Here is a 9579-nt window from a genome sequence, read left to right as displayed (position 1 = left end):
TACCTTGGATATGACCAAAAATATTGCATATATGCATATTTGTCAGGTGATTTCTAGTGCAAACTATTCAATAATCTATTTATGTTATCCAGAACAAAAATACTTCACATACTTCTGTGTTTTGTCTAATTGCAGGTGTATGGGACATTTGTACAATCCATATATGAAGATAAGGAAGAAAGAGATGTTTATTTGCTGTCCAAAAAGTTCTCTCACGTCACTTTTGGCCCAAGAGAAGATAGAGTCCAAGTCTCTCACGTTCTGGATTCAGATTCGGACTGCACAGACATACCTGACTCAAAACGCACACAAGTTTTTCATACGGACTCCGAATTGGGTGATTCTTTTTTTGTTGGAAACTAGATTTCGTGCACTTTCCAACCCAATTGGAATCACCTTCAAATTCGTCCGGAGCGTTGAGTTGTGGACGAAACAATCTCATGCTGCAGCAGAATCCGAGTCAAACTACAAGTCCAAAGGTGTTACATCACCTCCACTTGGGCCCATTGGCCTTGTACGACCTAGATTTAGTTTTAGGCTGCCTTGGGACGTCCTCCCACCTCCTTGGCCGCCACCCCTTGCTCCTATATAAGTAGATCCATCTAGTAGCTTTTCCTTGGGATTTGTTTAGTTAAAAGTTAGCCATTGCAACTTCGTGTACTTCGTTTGTGTCCAACGACCAGACCAAGACCGCTTACGGATCCCCACCTTTATCAATACTTCATACATATTTGCAATATTCAGATTGCTTTTATCATATTCTTGCTCGTTCTTCGATTGCTTGCAGGAATAGACCTTCGTGGTCAGGTTGATCGTGCACCGGCGTGGTCAATAACCTCTGGAGATTGGTTTAGCGATTGCTAAGGCGCAACGTCGTGCACGTTTGTAGTCGGATCGTCAAAGTCGTCTCCACCAAATCGATAGTTACCATCTCATCGAAAGATCGGGACACCCCGCCTCTATCAAATAATGTTGCCATGTTTCTAAAGTCCGAACAAGAGCATATAATTCTTTATCATAAGTAGAATAATTCAGACTAGGCCCACTCAATTTTTCAGAAAAGTATGCAACAGGTTTGCCATCTTGTAATAACACACCTCCTAATCCAATTCCACTAGCATCACATTCAAGCTCAAAAGTCTTATTAAAATCAGGAAGTTGGAGTAAAGGAGCATGTGTCAACTTATCTTTCAATACCGTGAAGGCTTCTTCCTGTGCGGTACCCCAAAGAAAAGGCACATCTTTCTTTGTAAGCTCATTGAGAGGTGCAGCAATGGTGCTGAAATCTCTCACAAAACGCCTATAGAATCCAGCGAGGCCAAGAAAACTCCTCACTTGTGTGACCGTTTTGGGTTGCGGCCAACTCTCAATAGCTTCAATCTTGGCTTTATCAACTTCAATTCCCTGTGGAGTAACAACATAGCCAAGAAAAGATACTCCGTCGGTGCAAAAGGTGCACTTCCCAAGGTTACCAAACAAACGTGCATCACGTAGAGCAATAAAAACAGCACGTAAATGTTCCAAATGTTCTTCCAAAGATCTGCTATAAATCAATATGTCATCAAAGTAAACTACCACAAATCGTCCAATGAAAGCACGTAAAACTTCGTTCATTAATCTCATGAAAGTACTAGGTGCATTAGTTAACCCAAAAGGCATGACTAACCACTCATATAATCCAAACTTAGTTTCGAATGCTGTTTTCCATTCATCTCCCAATTTCATACGAATTTGATGCTATCCACTACGCAAATCAACTTTGGGGAATATTGTAGAGCCACTCAATTCATCAAGCATATCATCTAGCCTAGGAATAGGATGACGATAACGAATAGTAATATTATTAATGCCTCTACAATCAACACACATACGTGATGTACCATCCTTTTTCGGCACTAGAATAATAGGAATAGCACAAGGACTAAGGGATTCGCGTATATAACCTTTGTCGAGAAGCTCTTGTACTTGACGCATAATCTCCTTCGTCTCCTCTGGATTGGTACGGTATGGTGCACGGTTTGGCAGTGAAGCACCGGGAATTAAGTCAATCTGATGCTCAATCCCTCGAATAGGCGGTAATCCCGGTGGCACGTCTTGTGGAAAGACTTCAGCGAACTCCTGCAAAATGTTAGTGACAGCAGGAGGCAAAGAGGAAGGAACGTCCTCGAATGAAAATAATGCCTCTTTGCACACAAAAGCATAGCAAACAGATTTGCTGAAATCTAGCTCATCAATATCAGATTTGGTGGCAAATAAACATGCACTTTTCAATTTAATTTCAGAAGCAACACTAGATGGTTTATTATTAGGCTTCATTTGTTGCTCAAATTCTTTTTCCACAATCTGATTTTCACTCTTATTCGTCTCCTGTTTTGCTTTATTAGCTCTATTAATATCATCTTTCAAAATTGAATCAGGAGTCATAGGAAGCAAAGTAATGTTTTTATCCTTATGAACAAGAGTATAGTGATTGTTTCTACCATGGTGTACAGAATTTTTATCAAATTGCCATGGTCTACCAAGTAATAAGGAACATGCTTGCATAGGTACCACATCACAATCAACATAATCAGCATATGTAGAGATACTAAAATGCACACGAACAGTACGTGTTACCTTAACCTTGCCGCTGTTGTTGAACCATTGGATGTAGTAAGGATGTGGATGTGGTCTTGTGGTGAGAGAAAGCTTCTCCACCATCTCGATGCTAGCCAAGTTGTTGCAGCTCCCTCCATCTATGATGACGCGCGCAGAACGTTCTTTCACAACTCCCTTGGTATGGAACAAATTGTGCCTCTGATTTTGCTCAGCTTGTGTGACCTGCACACTCAAAACACGTTGAGCAACTAAACATTCATACATGTCAGCGTCTTCAGGAGCCATGTATTGCGTCTCATGATCAGAATCATCTCCACCATGTTCTTCACGTGTAATAAGAGCCAAAGTCTTCTCATCATAGTCACTAGCGGACTCATATCCACCATCCGCGGTAGCAATCATCACACGCGGAGATTTGCATTCTCTCGCATAATGACCTCCTCCCTTACAACGACGACAAATAATATCACTTGTGATAGAGGCAAAGGTGTCCCGTCTTTCGATGAGATGATGGATATCGCTTTGGTGGCAGTCGACTTTGACGATCCGACTACGAACGTGCGAGGACGTCGCGCCTTAGCAATCGCTAAACCAACTCCGAGAGGTTATTGACCACGCCGGAGCACGATCAACCTGACCACGAGGGTCTGTTTCCTGCGAGCAAACGAAGAACAAGCAAGAAACTGAGATTGCAATCTGGATATTGCGAATATAAGATGAAAGCTTTATTGATCAAGGTGGGGTTCTGTGACGCCTTTGTCTGGTCGTTGAACACAAACGAAGTACGCGAAGTTGCAGCTACGGCGAACTTTTACTCTAAACAAAACCCAAAGTCTAAACGATGCCCTAAGGGCTGTATATATGGAGGAAGAGGGGGGAATTTCGTGGCCCTTGGTGGAGGGGTCCGAAATCAACCCTATCTCTTGTCTCCCCACACATACGGACTCTAAAAATAGCCTATACTTATGTATTTCGAAATTACATGGGCCTGGCCCTATAATAAGGTGACGCAGCACCTAAAATAGCCTCGGGGCGAAATTTATGAAGTGGCATCTTGTATATTTCGTCCAAGGCTTCATGCACCCATTATGGTGGCTTCAAAGTCCTGAAATCATCACTTGTAACTCCGTTCTTGTTCCCCTTGCGCATGCCATCATCTCCATGCTTGTTCTTGCTCCAATGTTCATCCTTCTCCAAGCTAGGCCCTTCATTTGTAAGGAAAACAAATGTATCCAATTTAGGCAGCATCATATTCTCATGAACATTAGAATCATTACCAAGAAACGAAAGTACCTGGTAATTTAGTTGGCGTGCACGAGCTCTAGTAATTGGTCCAGTATGTATAGCAGCAGGGGCTGTGGGTGTAACAATTGTATTGATGTCCTCATCATCCTCCCCTTCTTGAAATGAAGTCGTCCTCGACGGAAGTTCATCTTCCTCACCCAAATAAGGCTTCGAATCTACAATGTGAAAAGTGGGACTAACCCCAAAATCTGTAGGCAGCTCCAGTTTATATGCATTATCATTTATTTTCTCTAACACCTTAAAGGGACCATCAGCACGTGGCATTAACTTTGATTTGCGCAAATCAGGAAATCTATCCTTACGCAAATGTAACCAAACAAGATCTCCAGGTGCAAACACAACATGTTTTCTACCCTTATCTCCAGCAAGTTTATATTTAGCATTCTTACGCTCAATGTTTTCCTTAGTTAACTCATGCATTTTTAAAATCAATTCAGCACGTTGTTTAGCATCAAAATTAACCTTCTCCGAAGATGGAAGAGGCAACAAATCAATAGGTGCACGAGGTAGGAAACCATACACAACTTCAAAAGGGCACATCTTAGTAGTAGAATGCAATGAACGATTATAAGAAGATTCAATATGAGGCAAGCATTCCTCCCACATTTTCTTATTATTCTTCAAAACAGCCCTAAGCATAGTAGACAACGTTCTATTGACTACTTCAGTTTGTCCATCAATTTGGGGGTGACAAGTAGTACTAAAAAGCAGTTTAGTCCCCAACTTAGCCCATAAACATCTCCAAAAGTGGTTAAGAAATTTAGTATCATGATCTGAAACAATAGTATTTGGCACACCATGCAAGCGAATAATTTCACGAAAGAACAAATCAACAACATTAACAGCATCATCGCTTTTATGACATGGTATAAAGTGTGCCATTTTCGAGAATCTATCCAGGACAACAAATATGCTATCCCTCCCCTTCTTTGTTCGAGGTAAACCTAAAACAAAGTCCATAGATATATCCTCCCAAGGAACACTAGGTACAGGCAAAGGCATATATAAACCATGAGGATTGAGTCATGACTTAGCTTTTTGACATGTAGTGCAGCGAGCAATAAAACGCTCAACATCCCGTCTCATCTTTGGCCAAAAGAAATGTGTAGCAAGTACGTCCTCCGTCTTCTTCACGCCAAAGTGTCCCATTAATCCTCCTCCATGCGCCTCCTGCAACAACAAAAGACGAACGGAGCTAGCTGGAATGCATAGCTTGTTAGCACGAAACACAAATCCATCGTTAACGACGAACTTGTTCCACATTCTTCCTTCTTTACAATTCTGCATTACATCTTTAAAATCAGCATCATGCACATATTGATCTTTGATGGTCTCCAAACCAAATATTTTGAAGTCAAATTGTGAAAGCATAGTATAGCGGCGAGACAATGCATCAGCAATAACATTTTCTTTTCCCTTCTTGTGTTTAATGACATAAGGAAAAGTCTCAATGAATTCAACCCATTTAGCATGTCTACGATTCAGTTTAGCTTGACTTTTAATATGTTTCAAAGATTCATGATCAGAATGTATAACAAATTCTTTGGGCCATAAATAATGTTGCCATGTTTCTAAAGTACGAACAAGAGCATATAATTCTTTATCATAAGTAGAATAATTCAGACTAGGCCCACTCAATTTTTCAGAAAAGTATGCAACAGGTTTGCCATCTTGTAATAACACACCGCCTAATCCAATTCCACTAGCATCACATTCAAGCTCAAAAGTCTTATTAAAATCAGGAAGTTGGAGTAAAGGAGCATGTGTCAACTTATCTTTCAATACCGAGAAGGCTTCTTTCTGTGCGGTACCCCAAAGAAAAGGCACATCTTTCTTTGTAAGCTCATTGAGAGGTGCAGCAATGGTGCTGAAATCTCTCACAAAACGCCTATAGAATCCAGCGAGGCCAAGAAAACTCCTCACTTGTGTGACCGTTTTGGGTTGCGGCCAACTCTCAATAGCTTCAATCTTGGCTTTATCAACTTCAATTCCCTGTGGAGTAACAACATAGCCAAGAAAAGATACTCCGTCGGTGCAAAAGGTGCACTTCCCAAGGTTACCAAACAAACGTGCATCACGTAGAGCAATAAAAACAGCACGTAAATGTTCCAAATGTTCTTCCAAAGATCTGCTATAAATCAATATGTCATCAAAGTAAACTACCACAAATCGTCCAATGAAAGCACGTAAAACTTCGTTCATTAATCTCATGAAAGTACTAGGTGCATTAGTTAACCCAAAAGGCATGACTAACCACTCATATAATCCAAACTTAGTTTTAAATGCTGTTTTCCATTCATCTCCCAATTTCATACGAATTTGATGGTAGCCACTACGTAAATCAACTTTGGAGAATATTGTAGAGCCACTCAATTCATCAAGCATATCATCTAGCCTAGGAATAGGATGACGATAACGAATAGTAATATTATTAATGCCTCTACAATCAACACACATACGTGATGTACCATCCTTTTTCGGCACTAGAATAATAGGAACAGCACAAGGACTAAGGGATTCGCGTATATAACCTTTGTCGAGAAGCTCTTGTACTTGACGCATAATCTCCTTCGTCTCCTCTGGATTGGTACGGTATGGTGCACGGTTTGGCAGTGAAGCACCGGGAATTAAGTCAATCTGATGCTCAATCCCTCGAATAGGCGGTAATCCCGGTGGCACGTCTTGTGGAAAGACTTCAGCGAACTCCTGCAAAATGTTAGTGACAGCAGGAGGCAAAGAGGAAGGCACGTCCTCGAATGAAAATAATGCCTCTTTGCACACAAAAGCATAGCAAACAGATTTGCTGAAATCTAGCTCATCAATATCAGATTTGGTGGCGAATAAACATGCACTTTTCAATTTAATTTCAGAAGCAACACTAGATGGTTTATTATTAGGCTTCATTTGTTGCTCAAATTCTTTTTCCACAATCTGATTTTCACTCTTATTCGTCTCCTATTTTGCTTTATTAGCTCTATTAATATCATCTTTCAAAATTGAATCAGGAGTCATAGGAAGCAAAGTAATGTTTTTATCCTTATGAACAAGAGTATAGTGATTGTTTCTACCATGGTGTACAGAATTTTTATCAAATTGCCATGGTCTACCAAGTAATAAGGAACATGCTTGCATAGGTACCACATCACAATCAACATAATCAGCATATGTAGAGATACTAAAATGCACACGAATAGTACGTGTTACCTTAAACTTGCCGCTGTTGTTGAACCATTGGATGTAGTAAGGATGTGGATGTGGTCTTGTGGTGAGAGAAAGCTTCTCCACCATCTCGATGCTAGCAAAGTTGTTGCAGCTCCCTCCATCTATGATGACGCGCACAGAACGTTCTTTCACAACTCCCTTGGTATGGAACAAATTGTGCCTCTGATTTTGCTCAGCTTGTGTGACCTGCACATTCAAAACACGTTGAGCAACTAAACATTCATACCTGTCAGCGTCTTCAGGAGCCATGTATTGCGTCTCATGATCAGAATCATCTCCACCATGTTCTTCACGTGTAATAAGAGCCAAAGTCTCCTCATCATAGTCACTAGCGGACTCATATCCACCATCCGCGGTAGCAATCATCACACGCGGAGATTTGCATTCTCTCGCATAATGACCTCCTCCCTTACAACGACGACAAATAATATCACTTGTGATAGAGGCAAAGGTGTCCCGTCTTTCGATGAGATGATGGATATCGCTTTGGTGGCAGTCGACTTTGACGATCCGACTACGAACGTGCGAGGACGTCGCGCCTTAGCAATCGCTAAACCAACTCCGAGAGGTTATTGACCACGCCGGAGCACGATCAACCTGACCACGAGGGTCTGTTTCCTGCGAGCAAACGAAGAACAAGCAAGAAACTGAGATTGCAAACTGGATATTGCGAATATAAGATGAAAGCTTTATTGATCAAGGTGGGGTTCTGTGACGCCTTTGTCTGGTCGTTGAACACAAACGAAGTACGCGAAGTTGCAGCTACGGCGAACTTTTAATCTAAACAAAACCCAAAGTCTAAATGATGCCCTAAGGGCTGTATATATGGAGGAAGAGGGGGGAATTTCGTGGCCCTTGGTGGAGGGGTCCGAAATCAACCCTATCTCTTGTTTCCCCACACATACGGACTCTAAAAATAGCCTATACTTATGTATTTCGAAATTACATGGGCCTGGCCCAATAATAAGGTGACGCAGCACCTAAAATAGCCTCGGGACGAAATTTATGAAGTGGCATCTTGTATATTTCGTCCAAGGCTTCATGCACCCATTATGGTGGCTTCAAAGTCCTGAAATCATCACTTGTAACTCCGTTCTTGTTCCCCTTGCGCATGCCATCATCTCCATGCTTGTTCTTCCTCCAATGTTCATCCTTCTCCAAGCTAGGCCCTTCATTTGTAAGCAAAACAAATGTATCCAATTTAGGCAGCATCATATTCTCATGAACATTAGAATCATTACCAAGAAACGGAAGTACCTGGTAATTTAGTTGGCGTGCACGAGCTCTAGTAATTGGTCCAGTATGTATAGCAGCAGGGGCTGTGGGTGTAACAATTGTATTGATGTCCTCATCATCCTCCCCTTCTTGAAATGAAGTCGTCCTCGACGGAAGTTCATCTTCCTCACCCAAATAAGGCTTCAAATCTACAATGTTAAAAGTGGGACTAACCCCAAAATCTGCAGGCAGCTCCAATTTATATGCATTATCATTTATTTTCTCTAACACCTTAAAGGGACCATCAGCACGTGGCATTAACTTTGATTTGCGCAAATCAGGAAATCTATCCTTACGCAAATGTAACCAAACAAGATCTCCAGGTGCAAACACAACATGTTTTCTACCCTTATCTCCAGCAAGTTTATATTTAGCATTCTTACGCTCAATGTTTTCCTTAGTTAACTCATGCATTTTTAAAATCAATTCAGCACGTTGTTTAGCATCAAAATTAACCTTCTCCGAAGATGGAAGAGGCAACAAATCAATAGGTGCACGAGGTAGGAAACCATACACAACTTCAAAAGGGCACATCTTAGTAGTAGAATGCAATGAACGAATATAAGCAAATTGAATATGAGGCAAGCATTCCTCCCACATTTTCTTATTACTCTTCAAAACAGCCCTAAGCATAGTAGACAATGTTCTATTGACTACTTCAGTTTGGCCATCAGTTTGGGGGTGACAAGTAATACTAAAAAGCAGTTTAGTCCCCAACTTAGCCCATAAACATCTCCAAAAGTGGCTAAGAAATTTAGTATCACGATCTGAAACAATAGTATTTGGCACACCGTGCAAGCGAATAATTTCACGAAAGAACAAATCAGCAACATTAACAGCATCATCGCTTTTATGACATGGTATAAAGTGTGCCATTTTCGAGAATCTATCCACGACAACAAATATGCTATCCCTCCCCTTCTTTGTTCGAGGTAAACCTAAAACAAAGTCCATAGATATATCCTCCCAAGGAACACTAGGTACAGCGAGCAATAAAACGCTCAACATCCCGTCTCATCTTTGGCCAAAAGAAATGTGTAGCAAGTACGTCCTCCGTCTTCTTCACGCCAAAGTGTCCCATTAATCCTCCTCCATGCGCCTCCTGCAACAACAAAAGACGAACGGAGCTAGCTGGAATGCATAGCTTGTTAGCACGAAACACAAATCCATCGTTAACAA

The sequence above is a fragment of the Triticum dicoccoides genome, chromosome 6B (genome assembly GCF_002162155.2).
Source record: "Triticum dicoccoides isolate Atlit2015 ecotype Zavitan chromosome 6B, WEW_v2.0, whole genome shotgun sequence".
Lineage (NCBI taxonomy): Eukaryota > Viridiplantae > Streptophyta > Magnoliopsida > Poales > Poaceae > Triticum > Triticum dicoccoides.
This window is presented reverse-complemented; position numbering follows the sequence as displayed.